Source organism: Chiloscyllium plagiosum, chromosome 8 (assembly GCF_004010195.1).
Source record: "Chiloscyllium plagiosum isolate BGI_BamShark_2017 chromosome 8, ASM401019v2, whole genome shotgun sequence".
Lineage (NCBI taxonomy): Eukaryota > Metazoa > Chordata > Chondrichthyes > Orectolobiformes > Hemiscylliidae > Chiloscyllium > Chiloscyllium plagiosum.
The window spans coordinates 56,554,414-56,574,798 of NC_057717.1; positions in this window are offsets into that span (position 1 = coordinate 56,554,414).

Consider the following 20,385-nt stretch of genomic DNA (forward strand, 5'->3'; position numbering starts at 1 on the left):
AATAGTAAGACACAGGATTTCTAACAAAAGTTTATAGAGTGATGTAACTGAAATGATACATTGAAAAATTCCTTGATTGTTTGCTTAATCGCTCATCCGTAAGAATGACCATGTCAGTTTCACTTCATTCATAAGTAAATCACAAAACCTTCTTTAAAATTTACATTCTCAGGTTAACTTTAACAATTGGTGTTAGCCCAGATGATATGTTTAATGTACTAGCCCGTGTGTGATGTTGCCTGTGCGATAATGTTTCGATTGATGCTAATCAAAAAAAAAAGAGTTAACAGAGGTTCACATGGATACATGCAGTTTTTGAGTAACGTACAATGTAACTCCGCAAGTACGAATTCAACCCACAAATGTGTGCATGTTTGCATGTGGTTTTATGTGTGTGTGTGTGTGTCTGGGGTGGGGGTTTGTGAATGTCTGTGAGAGACAGTGTATATGTGTGTGTGTGAGTGTGAATATATCTAAATCTGTGAGAGGGCGCATGTGTGAATGTGGGAGTGTGTGTGTGTCTGGGGTGAAGGTTTGCAAGTATCTGTGAGGGTACATGCGTGAGTGTAAAGTGGTCGAAGTCTATCAGAGGACACATGTGTGAATGTGGGATTGTGCGTGTCTGTCGGAGTTTGTGTGAGCATCTGTGTGCATGTCTGAATATAAGAGTGTCTGCGTGTGTGTGTCTGTGAGTGTGTGTTTATAGCACAATGATGGTAACCTGTAGAGTGACAGGAACCCAAGGTCCCGTTTGTGGCCCTCATTATGCATACCGAATTGAGCTATCAGCCTCTGCTCGACCACATTTCACTGCCGCCTGTCCCGAAATCCACCTTGGACGAGGTCGAATACCCTGGACCACTGAAGTGTTCTCCAACCGGGAGGGAACACCCGTTCCTGTTGATTGTTGTGCGGTGCCCATTTGCCTGTTGCCATAGCCTCTGCTCGGTTTCACCAATGTACAATGCCTCGGGGCATCCTTGCCTGTAGCGTATGAGAGGGACAATGCTGACTAAGTCACATGAATAACCTGACACGTAAATGGTGTGAGGTGGCTCCACGCCTAATGGTGGTATCTGACAAGTCTTGCAGCGCCGACTGTGATAGGGTTGTACAGTGGCCAAGCAATGGCTCATAGCTCCGTTCCGTATCCAGAGGGAGGGCCTCAACCAGGACTTTACGTTCATATCACAGTACAGGTAACCACCATTGCAAGATAACACACATTGACACTCCGACATGCACACACATTCCTATACACAAACACAGACGCAGACACACATACACACACATATACACACAGGCACGCACTCAGCCACTTACACACACTCCTACAGACACATATACACTCACAATCTCACATGCAGCCTCTCAAAGACCTCGAACCCTTTACACTCACACACACAGTAACCTGATGTTGTGAGAATTTTAACTAAAAGCAGGAAATCAACAAAGATTAAAGAGGACTGAGAGCATGGAAGTTACAGCTGACCAGTGAGACAGAAAACAGAGAGGCTCGAAACCTGGAAAATTGTGTGATAGTGCACATGTCCAGGAACCGGAAAACAGAGTGGATTGGAGAGGACCAAGGCACGGTAAAAAAAATTACGAAAGTAGCTGCCGGAGACAGCCAAATGGATTGGGCTAAAGTCCAAGAAGACAGAAACCCTCCGTAGAGTCACGAGGTTAGAGATATGTTGGAAAAGCCAGTGAGCTAGAAATGTTTTCTGGTCATAAGATGCTTGGGTTCCAGGGAATTGGGAGGGTTGAGAGAGGCTGTTGAACTGTAAACAACAGACATGAGTGGCAGTAAAGCTACATGTGATGAAGGGCAATCAGACGTGAGGGACCAAAGAGCCTGACATCAAGTTAAAACGGGAGATAATCCTGAGCTGGAAAACAGCTGAAGGATAGGAGATGCTCGAGAACTGGAAAATCACTGCACACAGGAGATGTCTTAAGAAAAATAAAAGTCAAACGTGAGAGCTCCGAGAGCAGGTTAACAACGCTAACCTGGACTGCCTTGAAATCGAAAATAACTTGTGGGAGAGATCAGAAATAGCCAGAAAATAGTGCTATAGACAAGGCTAGACCACTCAAAACCTTCATAAGCAGGCCGCCCAGAACATAACTTTGCAGTTTGTTTCCATCAGTGTAGAGTGAAAATTACACGGATTAAGTTAGCGTGGTTGACTACTAAGCTTTAAAACGTACAACACTTTCTTTAAAAAGTGACACAATGAAACACAAAGAACACAATAAAGAACCCCTAACGAAGGCAGTCTCTTCAAACTAGACTGAATTATGCCATACTGAAGATACACAACAGTCCCATTAAGCGGCCCCTCCCTAAAAACGAGTATAAATTGAACACGAGTTTACAGGTTGAAGTTAGAAGTTCCGAAAATGGGAAAGAATGTTTCGACACTGCTCACCACTGAACTCCCAGCAGTTCTGGACTGAACGAAGCTACTCAGCTCGAAAGCTGACAACTCGTCTTTCATTCTATAGCTCACTACTATAACATGACCATATTGGCCTGAAATCTCATTTGTTTACATAGAAATAAATGGATTTCTCAATAACTTTAATTTCTGTACAATACCAGCCTAATCTGATCCGAGAGCGGTTTGTTATCCCTCTGACAAAAAGAAGCAAGGATGTAGGAACCTTGAGATAAGGAACAGGCCTTAGCAAAAAAAAAGCGACAGCTTTGTGACAGCTGCCATCTGAAACAAAAGTGAACCATCAATGCCAAAAGATGTCTTCATTTTTAAAAGCTCATCAAAAACAAAAGTTTATAGAGTGATGTAACTGAAATGATACCTTGAAAAATTCCTTGATTGTTTGCTTAATCACTCATCTGTGAGAATGACCATGTCAGTTTCACTTCATTCATAAGTAAATCACAAAACCTTCTTTAAAATTTACATTCTCAGGTTAACTTTAACAATTGGTGTTAGCCCAGATGATATGTTGAATGTGTTAGCCCCTGTGTGATGTTGCCTGTGCGATAATGTTTAGATTGATGCTCATAAAAAAAAAAGAGTTAACTGAGGTTTACATGGATACATGCAGTTTTTGAGTAATGTACAATGTAACTCCGCAAGTACGAATTCAACCTACAAATGTGTGCATGTTTACATGTGGTTTTATGTGTGCGCGTGTGTGTGTGTGTGTGTCTGGCGTGGGAGTTTGTGAGTGTCTGTGAGAGAGAGTGTATATGTGTGTGTGAGTGTGAATATATCTAAATCTGTGAGAGGGCGCATGTGTGAATGTGGGAGTGTGTGTGTGTCTGGGGTGAAGGTTTGTAAGTGTCTGTGAGGGTACATGCGTGAGTGTAAAGTGGTCTAAGTCTATCAGAGGGCACATGTATGAATGTGGGATTGTGCGTGTCTGTCGGAGTTTGTGTGAGTATCTGTGTGCATGTCTGAGTATAAGAATGTCTGTGTGTGTGTGTCTGTGTGTGTGTGTGTGTTTATAGCACAATGATGGTAACCTGTAGAGTTACAGGAACCCAAGGTCCCGTTTGTGGCCCTCATTATGGATACCGAATTGAGCTACCAGCCTCTGCTCGACCACATTTCACTGCCGCCTGTACCGAAATCCACCTTGGAGGAGGTCGAATACCCTGGACCGCTGAAGTGTTCTCCAACCGGGAGGGAAGACCCGTTCTTGTTGATTGTTGTGCGGTGCCTATTTGTCTGTTGCCATAGCCTCTGCTCGGTTTCACCAATGTACAATGCCTCGGGGCATCCTTGCCTGTAGCGTATGAGAGGGACAATGTTGACGAAGTCACATGAGTAACCTGACACGTAAATGATGTGAGGTGGCTCCACGCCTAATGGTGGTATCCATGTCCACACTCTGACAAGTCTTGGAGCACCTACTGTGACAGGGTTGTACAGTGGCCAAGCAATGGCTCATAGCTCCGTTCCGTATCCAGAGGGAGGGCCTCAACCAGGACTTTACGTTCATATCACAGTACAGGTAACCACCATTGCAAGATAACACACATTGACACTCCGACATGCACACACATTCCTATACACAAACACAGACACAGACACACATACACACATACATACATAAAATTGTGAGAATTTTAACTAAAAGCAGGAAATCAACAAAGATTAAAAGAGGACTGAGAGCATGGAAGTTACAGCTGACCAGTGAGACAGAAAACAGAGAGGCTCGAAACCTGGAAAATTGTGAGAGAGTGCACATGTCCAGGAACCGGAAATCAGAGTGGATTGGAGAGGACCAAGGCACGGTAAAAAAAATTAGGAACGTAGCTGCCGGGGACAGCCAAATGGATTTGGCTAAAGTAGAAGAAGACAGAAGCCCTCGGAAGAGTCACGAGGTTAGAGATATGTTGGAAAAGCCAGTGAGCTAGAAATGTTTTCTGCCTGAGCCGGAAAATTGCTGAAGGATAGGAGATACTCGAGAACTGGAAAACCACTGCACACAGGAGATGTCTCAAGAAAAATAAAAGTCAAACGTGAGAGCTCCGAGAGCAGGTTAACAACGCTAATCTGACTGCCTTGAGATCGAAAATAACTTGTGGGAGAGATCAGTATTAGCCAGAAAATGGTGCTATAGACAAGGCTAGACAACTCAAAACCTTCATAAGCAGGCCTCCCAGCACATAACTTTGCAGTTTGTTTCCATCAGTGTAGAGTGAAAATTACACGGATTAAGTTAGCGTGGTTGACTACTAAGCTTTAAAACATACAACACTTTCTTTAAAAAGTGACACAATGAAACACAAAGAACACAATAAAGAACCCCTAACGAAGGCAGTCTCTTCAAACTAGACTGAATTATGCCATACTGAAGATACACAACAGTCCCATTAAGCGGCCCCTCCCTAAAAACGAGTATAAATTGAACACGAGTTTACAGGTTGAAGTTAGAAGTTCCGAAGATGGGAAAGAGTGTTTCGACACTGCTCACCACTAAACTCCCAGCAGTTCTGGACTGAACGAAGCTACTCAACTCGAAAGCTGACCACTCCTCTTTCATTCTACAGTTCACTTCTAAAACATGACCATATTGGCCTGAAGTCTCATTTGTTTACATAGAAATAAAAGGATTTCTCAATAACTTTAATCTCTGTACAATACCAGCCTAATCTGATCCGAGAGCGGTTTGTTATCCCTCTGACAAAAAGAAGCAAGGATGTAGTAACCTTGAGATAAGGAACAGGCCTTAGCAAAAAAAAAGCGACAGCTTTGTGACAGCTGCCATCTGAAACAAAAGTGAACCATCAATGCCAAAAGATGTCTTCATTTTTAAAAGCTCATCAAAAACCCGGTTGCAAGTCTAAACACACATATACCAACGATACTAACTAGAAACACGCAAATATGCACAATCACACGCAAATTCAGGCTTTGATGTACCCACGATCAAACGCCTCCGTATCTCATTTGATTTTCAATAACACACCAACAACCAAGTTTTCGCGACCTGCCAAATGCACAATTGGTCAACTGAATGACTGTAACAACAAGCTCCATCTAAGCATTCTGGCATTTTTGTCCTAATCTTTATTCCAAGAAATGTCATTGGCTTATGATTAGTGTATATGCTTGTCTCAGATGTGTGACTGGTAATATAGACACTCAAAGGTTGCAATGCCAACACCAAGCTTAAAGTCTCTTTCTCCATCTTTGAATATTGACGTTCATCAACGTTCAAATTCCTGTTAAATACGTGACAGGTCTTTCTATTCCCTCCTCATTCTCTGCTGGAGCACCGCACCGACACCCATACCACTAGCATTGGTAGCCACCTTGAAAGGTTTTCTGTAATCCAGTGTAGCTAATAGTGGGACCATGATTAAGACAGATTTTAGGCTGTCAAGGGTCTTTTGACAGTTCGCTGTCCACTGAAGCTTCTTGCACTTGTTTAACAAATCGGTGAGTGCAGCAGCCATTCTGCTGAAGTTCAGCACAAACTTCTCGTTAAAATCCAATCAGTCACAGGAACGGGAATAATGCTTTTCTTTTCGACGGTGTGGCAAATTCCCCAATTACTTTTGTTTCCACGTCCCGTGGGGTCATTTGTCCACGTCTAATAACATGGTCCAGGAAAGTGACAGGGCTTTGGCAAATTCACTTTAACTGGGTTTAGCACCAAGCCTGCTTACCGATGTCGATCAAATAAGTCCAAGAAATACTGTAAATGTTCCTTCCATGAGTGGCTAAAAGTCACCGGGTCTTCAATATCCGCCACATCGTTGGGAAATCCGGCAATGACCTTATTAGTCAGTCTCTGAAAAATGGCTCGAAGATTTCTTTTCATACCAAATGGCATGACTTTGAACTGATATGGTACACTTGGCGTCACAAAAAACCGAAATTGTCTTTCCTTTCTCTAACAGAAATACTTGCCCAGTCACGTCAGAGCAAGTCCAGCTTGCTGAAAGTCATAAGTCCCACATTGTCGAAACATTCCTCCAAACGTAGTACTGGATATGCATCAGTCTTTGTCACTGCGTTAAATTTGCGATAGTCCACACTTAACTCTTGGGTACCATCTGGTTTTGGCATCATGACTATGGATGAGCTCCAGTCACGGTAAATCACATCGAATACTCCATCTTGTAGCATGCGCTCTATCTCTTGCTGAACCTGTGCCAACTTTAGAGGATAAAATTGATATGAATACTGCTTAATCGGAACAGAATCGTCTAGCTCGACGACATGCAAATTTAGGTTAGTAATTCCTAGTTTATTTCCACATGCCTCAACATGTGATAGTAAGAACGTTTTCAGGACATTTCGATTTCCTTGTGGAAGATAACAATAATTTATCACAATTTTGGACAACGTCCTTACTGTCCAATTTTATTTGAGCTTTGTCCAGCTGTGAACTTAGTTCTTCCTTCTGTGCTATAACTATTAATACCTTCTCCTCTTGCTTTCTTTCCTAATCAAGATAACTTTTCAGCATAATCTCATGATAGTCTCTGATGAACTTCATCCTATTCTGGATTCATTTAAGAAAGAGTTGGATAGAGCTCTCAAAGATAGTGGAATCAAGGGTTATGGAGATAAGGCAGAAACAGGATATTTATTAGGAATGATCAGCCATGATCACATTGAATGGCAGTGCAAGCTCGAAGGGCTGAATGGCCTACTCCTGCACCTATTTTCTATTGTCTATTGTTTATCAAGTAGTTCACTTAACTCAATCTCCTCTCGATTTGATAAGGTCCACTTAACTTTGCTTTTAAAGGCTCACCTGTTACTGGAATTAAGAGCCATACATTATCCCCAAATGCAAAATTGTGACTTTCTGATTCCTTATCCGTTTCTTGTTTCATTGCATGCTGTGATACTTTTTAAAAAGCTGCCTCACCAACTCTTCAGCTCAATTTAATCGTTTTCAAATTTGACACTAAGCCAAATGGGTGATCTCCAAATTCTGCATGATTAATTTCTCCTTAATCAATTTTAATATTCTCTTACCTCGTGACTAAAAATTCATTCAAATGGACTGCATTTGGTCGCTTTATTTGGTCCATCTCTGATCGCAAAAAGGACAAACAGAACTTCCTTTTCACTATCATCTGGATGATCCTGACCAGAAGCCCTCAATATGGTATTTTGTGGTTTATTCCATCTCTTTCGCCCTCCCTTCGATTCTGAATGGTGCACACTGGATTTGAACTGCTTTATTCCTAAGTTATCCATAACCTCCTTGAATAGTTCGGATGTGAAGCTTGATCTTTGATCTGACTGGAACCCTATTTGTATTCCATGTCTAGTTTTTAAAAAGTATGTCTTCTACAGCCCTTTAAGCTGTGATGTTACGTAATGGCATTGCCTCTCGATATCGAGTCGACGCATGCATTATTGTTTTTCTTTAAGAGAGGGGACCTAAGCATCAATCAAGACTCTTGCCAATGGTTCGTCAAATTTTGGAAAGGGTATTAAAGGTGCAGGTTTATTGTTGCCTGTAATTTTCTGATTAGCTGATATATGTGACATGTCTGGCAAAATCCAAGTACATTGTTGTGTAGTCCAGACCAGTAAAAATATCCTTGTATTTTAACCTGTGTTTTCCTCACGCATAAAAGACCTGCAAATGAAAACTCATGTGCCAATCTCAGCAGAACCTTTCGATACACTACTGGCAAAACAATTTCCTGAATCTCTGCCTATTTCTCATCTGCTTGAAGGTGTGATGGTCTCCATTTCCTCAATAAGACAAAGGGGTGCATTCACTCTCTTTCTCTGCAAATGCCTGTTGATACAACTGGTTTAAGTTCTCAACTTTCTGCCGTAATTCAATCAGCTGAGCAGAGCTAAAGACTGTTGCATGCTTACCTATCTGCTCCTGTCGGTGCCACTTATCTGATCAAAAATAGGTATTGTATAATGCTTCATCAGCTTCCTTTATTGTGCCTTTTTAATCTTCCCTGCTTCAACATATGCCTCTGTGATCGCATGATCACGCAATCAGGAAAAATTCAAGAAAAATAATCCTTATTTCTTCATCTGCACTGAGCTTTCAAATCGAGAAGGCAGCAAACCTACCAGCGAATCAGTTACATTATTTGGAAGGACAAATTGCATTCCTGGAGTTGAAAGTTCTCCCAATACTCTAACACAGATTGTCCATGATTTCCTGGACTCTCGAGCCTCAGTTTACATAACTGAGCACTTTTTTGTCTCACCATGAATTTCTGTTACCAGTACCTTTTCTGATAATAGCCTGTGAGGTGCACATATCATCTCATCCTTCATCCTTCAGGCAAATTCGAGGTGATACATTTTGAGAAGTCTAAATCTAGACCGGATTATACAGTAAACGGAAGAGCTTTGGGAAAAGTTGATGAGAAGAGAGATCTGGGAGTTCAGGCCCATTGGACCCTGAAGGTTGCTGCACAGGTGGATAGAATGGTCAAGAGGCATATGTAATGCTTGCCTTCATCAGGCGGGGCATTGAGAATAAGTGCTCGCAGGTCATGTTAAAATGGTACAAGACTTGGTTCGGCTGAATTTAGAATACGTGTACTTTTCTGATCGCCACATTACCAAAACCATGTGAACGCTTTGAAGAGGGTGCAGAGATGGTTTACGAGGATACTGCCTGTTTTGGAAAGTGCTAGCTGTGAAGCGAGGTTGAGTAGGTTCGGTTTGTTTTCATTAGAAATAAAGATATTGAGAGTACATTTGATTGAGGTCTACAAAAACATGAAGGGTAGTTAGAGATAAGCTTTTTCCCAGGGTGAAGGATGCAATAACGAGTGGTTACCCTTTCAAGGTGAGAAGCGAAACGTTTAAGGGGACACTCGCGGCAAGTACTTTACACAGAGGTTGCTATGTGCCTGGAACACCTTGCCAAAAGGGTTAGTAGAGGCAGGCACGGTAGATTCATTTAAGATGCGTCTGGACAGATGCATGAGTCGGTCGGGAGCAGCAGGATACAGATGCTTCGGAATTGGGTGACAGGTTCAGACTGTAGATTTGGATCGACTCTTGCTTGGAGGGCCGAAGGGCCTTTTCTTTGGATGTAACCTTTCTTTGTTCTTTTTTGTTTGTTCATAACAGCCTGAGAATATCCTCTGATCATTAGTGCTGTCAACTTCTTACTTCCTTCTCCTGACCTATATGAATAAACGTTACTCTTGCACGTATATTTTTAAGCAGATCTGCCTCTTCATCCTGAACCAACCTCTGAACCAATCATCTTGTACATTCTGATGCAGTTGTAAAACTTCCCATGTGCTTTTGTTACTCGTCAAACAAAACTTCCAGACTATTCTGGTTTGCCGACATCTGGCTTTCTTCTAGCCCACCAACACTGTCATTTCGTGTGACCCACTTTATTCCAATGAAAACGCCGGAGCTTTTTAACTCCTTTGTCGTCGTCAATGGTTTCATTCTTTACCTTGTGGCAAGTGATCCTTAATGCCTTCACTGATACCTACCTTTCCACTTGAGGAATTCTCTTTGCCCCAACTTCTATCCCTCTCGGACTGAAATTGATTCTGAAAGCAAAAAATTGTTGTGTGGACCAGCTTTAAATCATCAGCCACTTCAGCTGCTAACCTTGTTGTGTTAACTCTCGGTTCTTCCAAATGAGTTCGCATTACTTCGGTCAGTGAACTTTTGAATTCATCCAAAATAATTACGACCCTCCCCCCCCATATGTTTGTTCGGTTTTTCATGTTCCTCTCCATCTATCGAAATTACTCTGTTTGATCCTTTCAAAGTCATTATAGTTTTGACCAGTGTCCCTCCTTCGGTTGATAGGTTTTTTGCGACAAGCTCATATCCACTTAAAATGTTTCTTTTTTCACCTCCTGATATTCCCCAGGTATCTCCTCTAATAGTGTGCGAATACCTCACTTGTCCTGCCTATAAGTTATGTCAAGATCAGCAAAAACCATGTTGCCACTGGCCACTGCATTTGCTTAGCCATCTTTTCAAGTGAGATGATGAAGGCTTCCACATCCTTCTCATAAACTTTAGGCAAAGTTTGAACACCAGCTGGACAGTTTCTCACTCGGCTTCTGACTACCAGGCGATTGCTCATTTTCTCTCTCTTCCTCAAAAACTTTAGCCTAAGCCTTTATCTTCAGCCTTTTAATGGGACTTTTATTTTTTTAAGTGTCAGTTTTTTTTAATTTCAAAGGCTCTCTCTTTTTCTTTCTCTGCTCTATCTTTTTTCCTCTCTTCTGCTTTTAATCGTAAATTAAACCCTTCATTTCAGCTGCCGATTCCTTATCTCTTCATCTCGAACTTAAGCTGTTTCATTTGCAATCGAATTGTTGCTATCTCTACAGATTCTGATCATCTCTCCATCAAGTTTGCGGCAGATTGAAGCGGGGTAATCCGAGTTCATTTTTGCTGCTGCAAATATTGCATGATTTTGTACCGGAAATATCACTCCTTGGTTCAGTGTTGTAATCGTGAAAAAATGGTTAAACAAGTGATTAGCAATCCGTGTGTTTCCCTGCGCAGGTTTGAATCTCAATGAAGAATGTTCTGGATTTCTGTTTGTGAATGAGTTTCTGCCGAGTTGGTCATCACTCATGGTCTGAAAAAAAAAACACCGTTACCAACAATTTCCCCCATTTCCTGTTGTCTCGTCATTTGTCTCCATTCAGGAAAATTCCATTCGAAATGACACAACAATGAGATCAGTTGTTTCCATAGAGCAGAGAATGCAGTACAGAACAGCACATTAGAGTCGCTTCAGCCCACGATGTTGTTCCGAACATTTATCTTAACCTGAGTTCAACCAAACCCACACATCTCTTTAATTTACTGCCGTCGATGTTCTTGTCCAGCAGTTGCTCAAATGTCACTCATGGTACTAACTATACGACCATCGCTGGCAGTGCAATCCACGCATCCACTACTCTCTGCGTAACGAATCTATTCCACTGACATCTCTCCAGTAGTTGCTGTGGTTCTGTTCGCCGAGCTGGAAGTTTTTGTCTTCTCACAAACTTTGAATCTCTCCAGTACCTTCCTCTAATCACCGTAGAATTATGACCCCTCATGACCACCATTTCCGAATTGGGAAAGAGTCTCTGGCGATTTAATCTATCCATGCCTTTCATTACCTTCTACACCTCTATCAAGGCATTTCTGTTCCTTCTGCTCCCCAGAGTGAAAAGCCCGAGCTCACTCAGTCTCTCTTTATAAGACAAGCCATCCAATTCAGTCAGCATCCAGGTAAATCTTCTCTGCACGCTCTTTAAAGCATGTACATCCCGCCTGTAATGAGGTGATCAGAACTGGACACACCATTCCAAGTGTCTTCTACAAGGGGTCTATAGAGCTACAGCAAAACCTCGCGGCTCCTATACTCAATGCCCCTGTTAATGAAAGCCAAAACATCATAAGCCTTCTTTACAACCCGATTAAAATTGGGTGGCAACTTTGAGAAATCTATGTGTTTAGCATCACAAGATCCTACTGCTCCTTCACACAACCAATAATCCTGTCTATTACCCGTACACAACATTCAAATTCGAACTTCCAAAGTGAATCACTTTGCAGGACAGCACGGTGGCTCAGTGACTAGCACCTTTGCTTCACACCAACAGGGACCAGGCTTTGATTACCACTTCAGACAACTGTCTGTGTAGAATTTGCACATTTTCCCCGTGTCTGCGTGGGTTTCCTTTGGGTACTCCGGTTACCAACAATCCAAAGATGTGCAGGTTATGTGAATTGACCATTTGAATTGCCAATATTATTAGGTGCATTAGTCAGGGATAAATGTAGGGTAGGGGAATCGTCTGGGTGGGTTACTCTTCGGAGGTATGGTGTGGACATTTTGCGCCAAATGGTCTGTTTCCACACTGTAGGCCATCTAGGTTTATCTGGTTTACCTCCACAGCCTAGCTCTGACACCTATCAATGTCACTCTGTACAATACCACCAACATTTGCCATCAGTGAGCTTACTAACTCAAACTTCCGCTTCTTCATCTCAATCATTTGTTAAAAACTACAAAGAGCAGAGTCCCAAGAACAGATCCCTGCGCGACACCACTGGTCACTAACCTCCAGGCAGGATACTTTCCACTCTTAACCACTTGCTGTCTTCTTTCGTCCAGCCAATTCTGTAACCTGACAGCCAAGCCTCTCTGGATCCCATAGCTCCTTAGTTTCTCAATTAGCCAACATTGGGAATCCTCAGCAAATGTCTTAGTGAAATGTATATTCACCACATCACTGCTCGACCTTCATCGACTTGACTCATCACATTCTCAATTCATTCAATAAGACTTGTGATGCATCACCTGCCCTGACAAATTGTGATTCGGATGTATGAAGACATGGTGGGGAACTAACAAAGCTTCAATTACCCCCTTCTCCGCTGTCAGCTTACCATTCGAAAGCTTCATTTTTTATTCCTTTGTGACCAAAATGTCTGTTTCAGGCGCATATGAAATATGCACTGTTGCAGGAAGCTTTGCCAAGTTTTTTTTTCTCTAAACAGCGTTTAAAGGCCCGAATATGTCGAGAAACTGATTTTCACACCAACAGTTCCGGTAACTGCTTCTGCTACCTTCCTCTCACCACCCGTCCATTTGTACAACGATTGCGTGGACACAAACAAACAGAAACCGGCATATCAGCTGCTTGTTTTGCAAATCGTTGTCAGTACCATATAATTCATCTGTTACTCGGAAGCGGCGAGGTGAGAAATGCAACAAAATTATATGCCACAAGGAATTGAAATTGTGTTTCTCTGCCCTATTTAACAGCAAATATTGGCGAGAAGGTTTGCAATAAACTAGCAAATTCCATTTAGATTTAACAAGTGAGAACAGCACACCTTATGCAGATTTTAATGTAGCATCAATGATTCTGCACACTGATTCTGCGCTGTTCTGCACTGAGGCCTTTCCATGTGTACGACGATAGTCACATGCCCCACATGAACGAAACACATTGGAACACTGGGCAGTATCAAGCCTTCCAGAATGGAAAACTCTCGCCTTCCGAACCTCCGCCTCAAATATGTAAGTTATTCCTTTGTAACTAAAGAGCAAAAATAACATAGGTAGTGACTTTCAAAATTTGAGAAAACTTGCAAAGTTCATTTGTGTTTTATTAAATGCAAACAGAATGTACCGATTCAGATATACTGTCATTTTCCCTCACATTATAACTCGTGGATTGTTCTGTTTTGAAAGATGAGCTGGAGGGCTGTCGTGCAAATTTGGTGCTGAGGGTTGGCTATCCCCGATGGTGTCTTACAGCAGGATCAAGGTCCAAGCCGGACTTTTCCTATCTCCTGTTCGTGATGCATTGCAGCGATTGCAAACATGCAAACTATGGCAAACTCAGCAATGTTATGGTAGCATGGTCAAGTTGTCTGGCTTTCTAAATTAAAATTCTGACCTAGGTATTGGCATTGGTTCAAATACCACCTTCTGCGCTTTCAGCTTACCCTTCAATAGCTTCATTCTTTTTTCCTTTTGTGGCCAATATTCTGTTTTAGGTGCACATGAAACATATGATGGTGCACGAAGCATTTCCAAATTAGTTATCTGAATTTGGAGAAGTATCGTGCAATTCATGTGGCCCTAATTCAAGTGGCTGCAGAAATTTCTCTTGGGGCAATATTGGATTGTTACCCATGTTATAATTCACCAAAAAATTACGAGTTATCGCAGTGCACAAATTGTCATTGATTGTTTGTTTTGTTGACTGTGAAATGTACCTAAACATAGTGAAACTTTCTGCTTGAGGATAGTGAAGGCAGTTCGAAGCAAGTGGATGGGTGGCACGGTGGCACAGCGGTTAGCTGTCATGGGCAGGAGAGTCTGAATGGTCTACACCTGTTCCTCTGCCAGAGGCTTAAGAGGCAGATTACCCTCATCCTGCACAAAATGTTTGAGAAGATAAACAAACTCCTCCGCTTCCCAGTTTACGCATTCAAAAGGCTCAATGCTTTCATCCGAATTCTCTGTAACGGGATCAACAAGTTAAATGATGTCCTTGTTCTCATGTATTAGAGTTCATGTCCTTCTGAAGCTCCAACATATCCGATTTGAGAGGCTGAAGAGTATTCTCTTGTTCCTATGTAATAGCTAGAGGAAGTAAATTGTCTCACCCCTATCCTTATACTCCTTTAACAGGCTCAAGGGTCTGAATTTCATCTACCTGTTCGTCCTCCAAAGTCACGTGTGACTGAATGGCCTTCTCCTGTTTCACTGTGACAGGGTCAAGGGAAAGCATGGCTCCTTCTATTCAATCTTAACAAGTGAGAGACACTGAATGTCCTCTTTCATTTGCCTATAACTGGTTTGGGAGGTTTAGTCGACTCTTCTACTCCTGTAACAGGCTTGGCATGTGAATTTTTCCCCCGTTCCTGCTTATCAGGATGAAGAGGCGTAATCATAATGTTCTCTCCCTCTGCAAACAGGCCAGAAAGTGTAAATTACCTCATCCTGTTCCCCTTCAATAGACTAAAATGTATAAATGACCTCCACCTATTCCCTCTAACAGACTTGAGAGGCTGGATGGTTTCATCTTGATCTTTTGTAAAATATTCAGCTGTCTTCGTGATCTCCTACTGTTCCGTTGCCACCTGTGGGCGGCATGGTGGCACAGTGGTTAGCACTGCTTCCTCACAATACCAGAGACCCGCATTCGATTCCCGCCTCAGGCGACTGACTATGTGGAGTTTGCACATTCTTCCCGTGTCTGCGTGGGTTTCCTCCGAGTGCTCTGGCTTCCTCCCACAATCCAAAAATGTGCCGGTTAGGTGAATTGGCCATGCTAAATTGCCTGTAGTGTTAGATGAAGGGGTAAATGTAGGGGAATGGGTCTGGGTGATTTGCGCTTCAGCGGGTCAGTGTGGACTTGTTGGGCCGAAGGGCCTGTTTTCACACTGTAAGTAATCTAATCTAAAATCGAGTGGCAGAATGGCCTTCTCCGGATTGTGAGAACAGGCTCGACAGGCTGAACGGCCTACTCCTAATCTTGTGCACCAGGTTCAAGATGCTGAATGGCCGCATCCTGTTCCACTGCGGCAGGGAAGAGGCTGTATGACCTCCTCTTCATTGCACGTACCTCATTAGAGAGATGAAATGGACTCCTACTTTTCTCCTGTGGAACAGGCAGGAGAAACTGCATGACCTCCTCCTTCTCCTGTTTAACAGGCTCCAGAGACTTATTGCCCTTCTCCAATTCATCTGGAGAGGCTGAAAGACCTACTCCTTGACAGGGTGCTCAAGAGGATTATTGGCTTCCTCCTTTTCTCCTGTAACAGAATCGAGTGGCAGAATTACCTCCTCGTGTTCCTTTATAACCGGCTTGAGGCATCGAATGACACGTTCATCCATGGATTATCAGCAGCTAATAAACTTTATCTGATTGAGACCCGTGCCTTATCAGGTACAGGAAACCAAAAGCACAATTTTGGGTCCAAATGTTCTGTCAGTAAGACCCGCTGCATTTGAAATATCACGTCTCTTTGTTTGCACTGATTCCCTTGCAACATCTGCCAATCTTCCAGTTTCCCAACTCTTCAAGTGAAAGTAGACTAAAGTAGACTGAATGATCTCATCTCGTCTCTGTGCCACCGGAAAAAGAGAAGATTGCAGACGCTCGAGACAAGAATCGAAGAGTGTGTGTTGGAAAAGCACAGCCAGTCACCCAGCATCTGAGAAAGATAAGAAGCGATGTTTGAAGGGCTTATAACTGAATGTTCGACTCTCCCGCTCCTCTGATGTTGCCTGACCGCCTGTGCTTTTCCAACACCACATGTTTCGACTCTGATCTCCAGTATCTGCAAGCAGCCTCAATGCTCTTAATGATGCCACATTTGTTCACGGTTTGACAACAGTGCACTTAACAGTAGAAGGAGCATTACACAAAATCGATATGCAATAAATAGTGTTATCCTGGCTTGTGGTTTCTAGAAATTTCACCACAAGTTGCTTTGTGCAGCTGGTCTGTAGTTACATCGATTTCTCCTTTAATAAACAGGGTGGAACATCTACAACCCTGCAGTGTCCTGGCAGTCTTCCTTCAGATAAGAAAGGAAAATTAAAAAGATTTAAGAGTTTCAGGTTCGTCCGTTAGAAACCATCCAACAAGACCAAAGTAAATGTTCTGTTAAACTCTGATATGCAAACTGCTGCAAGGAAGGGGTTAATTGAACCTGTTTGTTCAGTGACTGTGATTAATGGCTGTCTACTTGGATTCTAATGATGTCAATGGAAAGTTTCCATCTTTTACTGATAAATAGGCTCCATTCACTGTTATCCCATAGTACGAGTTGCAGCAACGTGGACAGTGCTAACCGGGACCAGTAGCTCCACAGAAAGGGGAGGAGAGATCAGAATTAAGAACATCAGACTGGAACGCTTTAACAATGAATCAGAATCTGAGAATATCAGACTGGAATTTTACAACCGACAAGGGTTTATCGTTGGATGTGTGGGTTCTTTCCACATTTTATGATCAATTGTCATTATTACAACGGATGGAATATGTACTCTCCATTATTCAGTACTTGTATTATCCTATCCTGGCTATCATTGGTGTCCTTGGTAAGGCTCAGTTTCCAGTTATTATTTGTATAATCCATGCATGACTATATTACTGTTCTTCTCATATATTAAGCACTCAATACATGGTTATTGATCCTCCTGAAACTATGAGTACAGATATCCACATCAGTGAACTTATTCAATCACTCACTCCCTATATATTCTAGCAGTGCAACTCGTAAGTCAGGGAGTCAAATCGACATCCAGAAAAGAAACAGACCCTTTGGTCTAACTCATTCATGTCAACCAGATTCTTAAATAAATCCAGTCCCATACTCTCGCAGTTGGCCCACAGCTCTCTGAATGTTCCTTTGCGTCTATCCATTCAGATGTTGTTTATTTGCTGTCATTGTTCCAGCCTCCAGCACTTACTCCCGCAACTCCATTCATCCACGAACAAGCACTTGCGTGTAAATGTTGGTCCTGAGGTTGCTTTTAAATTTTACCATTCTCACCCTAAACCAATGTCCTCTAGTTTTGGACTCACACTCCGGGGTAAAGGTCATGTCTATTTACAGTATCCATACCACTCAAGATTTTATAAAACTCTGTAATGTCATCCCTCAGCCTCCAACGCTCCAGGGAAAATGGTCGTAAACTATTCAAACACTCTGTATAGCAAAAACCCTCCAAATCTGGCAGCATCCTTGTCAACCTTTCCTGACATCTTTCAGGTTTCACAACATCGTTCCCATTTGGGGGAGGCAGGAGTTGTGCATACCACTCAAGAAGGAGTATTGTCTTATACAGCTGTAGCATGACCTTACAACTCCTGTATTCTGTGCACTGACCAGCAAGGGCAAGCCGACGAATGTGTTCTTCACTATCACATCGACCTTCGATTCCACTTTCAAGTTAATATGAATCTGCACTCCAAGATCTCTTGTTCAGAAATACTCACCAGGATCTTACCATTAAATGTAAAAGCCTGTCCTGATTTGACTTTCCAAACTTCTGCACACAAACAAACTCCTAGTTCAAAACAGTTCATGCCGATCACAATGTCTGTTCCTGCCAATATCCAACCAAACAATTCCGCTGCATGTAATTATCCGAGTGTTTTTAAACGTTGGAATTGTGCCACATTCATTGCTTCCAGAGGAGTTTCTTTCCATGTGTGAGCCACCTTCCATGTATAAAATTTGTCCCTCATGTCTTTTAAATCTGTCTCCTCTCACTTTAAAAGTGTGTCACCCAGTCTGAAATCCCCGATCCCGAGGGAAATGACAACTATTATTATGGCTATCTATTTCTCTTATTATTTCATGGATTTCAATCAGAGCAACTCTCAGTATTCCACTTTCCAGTGAAGCATTTCCCAGCCTATCCATCCTATCTTTATAGCTCAAAACTTCCATACAAGGTAACATCTTCGGAAATTTCTTGTGAACCCAGTCCAGCTTAATCGTCTCCTCCCTGTAACTGAGCTGACAGAACTAGACACAATCTTCCTGAAGAGACCTCAAAAATGTGCTGCACATCCTCAACATGACTGTGAACTTCGAATCTCAAAAACAGAATAATGAAGCGAAGCGTGCCAAATATCTTTTCTTAACCACCCTGTAATGTCCACCCACTCAGTTTCAGATTTGATATATGATTGTATCACAACCCTTGCTTGTTTAAATTTTGGGAGTATGGAGTTCATTATCTTCTGTTCTGTTGACAAACTCCTTTTCCTTTCTTTCTTGCATCCAATCCCTGGCCGATATCCGATTCAGATCCAGGTGAGTCACAACTGTGGAGATATATTTGGCTATAAGCTGACATCATACCTGGAGTACTTAGTCCTTCGGTATATACTGAATGGGCTCATTCCACCTACAATCTTAATTTTGTTTAATGAAACACATTCTTAATTCTAACGCATTCATAATCTAAAATCTAATTTAAACTTAATGATGCAAATCATCTGCTGCTGACATTCCAAACTCCAAATCTGCAGAAGCAAATCTAAATCTAAACCTCACAGCTCGTATCCGAACACACCTGAATATTTTTCGACCACCATTACTGTTCACCGCCTAGTATGGTGAAATATGCAGCCCATGCTGCGAGCACCTGACAATTTTTGTTTCTATATTTCTACTGCACCGTCGTGTGTGTGTGTGTGTGTATGTTACTCTATGTGTGTTAGTGTCTGTTGGGGGGTGGTTGGTAGACCCGAACGTCATTGCTTGAGCCACAATACGCATGGAATAAATCAGTTTAAAGATGAACAACTGTCAAGGGTTTGCACAATCAAAGGAGACGGCGGGACGTTTCATGGGCAGATATGATGTTTGGCGTGAGGAGTTCAAAACAAAGGCATTGTCAGACTCATTAACAATATCTATCATGGCAAGCAATCTGTGCAAATAACCTACCTCTGGCGTCTCCTCTGTACCTTTCACATAATATCTTAAACCTATGACCCCGCATGGCAGTCAAACCTGCCCTGCGGAAACATCTCTGGCTATTGACGCTATCCATGCCTCTTATTACCGTGTATACCTCGGTCAGGTCACCTCTTTTCCTTTTTATCTCCAGACAGAAAGGTCCGAGCTTAGTCAACCTTTCTTTGTAACACCAACACTACAGTCCAGACAGCATCCTGGAAAAGCTGCTTTGCACTCTCTCCAAAGACTCCATATCTTGACTATAATATGGCGACCAGAACTGGACACAATATTTCAAGTCTGGTCTCATCAGGGTCTTGGAGAGCTGCAGCAAACCCTCGCGGTGCTTAAACTCGATCAACCGTTAATGAAGGCAAAACACTATATGCTTTGCTTTAACAATCCTATCCACTTGGGGGGCTACTTTGAGGGATCTATGCACTTGAACACCAAGGTCCCTTTGTTCTTCCATACTGCCAAGAATCCTATCTTTTACCCAAATATTCAGCATTCAATTCGCCATTCCAAATTGCATCACCTCACGTTTACCAGTTTGAACTATTTCTGCCATTTTTTAGCCCAGCCCTGCCTATGTCACGCTGCCTCCTGCATCTCCCCCCTTTCTTCCCTCCAAGGCACAAAGGGACACTTCCATATCTGCCACAAATTCACCTGCACCTCCACACACATCATCTAGTGCATCCGCTGCACCCGATATGGCCTCCTCTATATTGGGGAGACAGGCCGCCTACTTGTGGAACGTTTCAGAGAATACCTCTGGGACACCCGGACCAACCAACCCAACCACCCCGTAGCCCAACACTTTAACTCCCCCTCGCACTCCACCAAGGACATGCAGGTCCTTGGACTCCTCCATCTCAGTCACACTGATCCCCTCACACTCACTCCATCACCGTCACACTGACCCCCTCACACTCACTCTATCACCGTCACATTGACC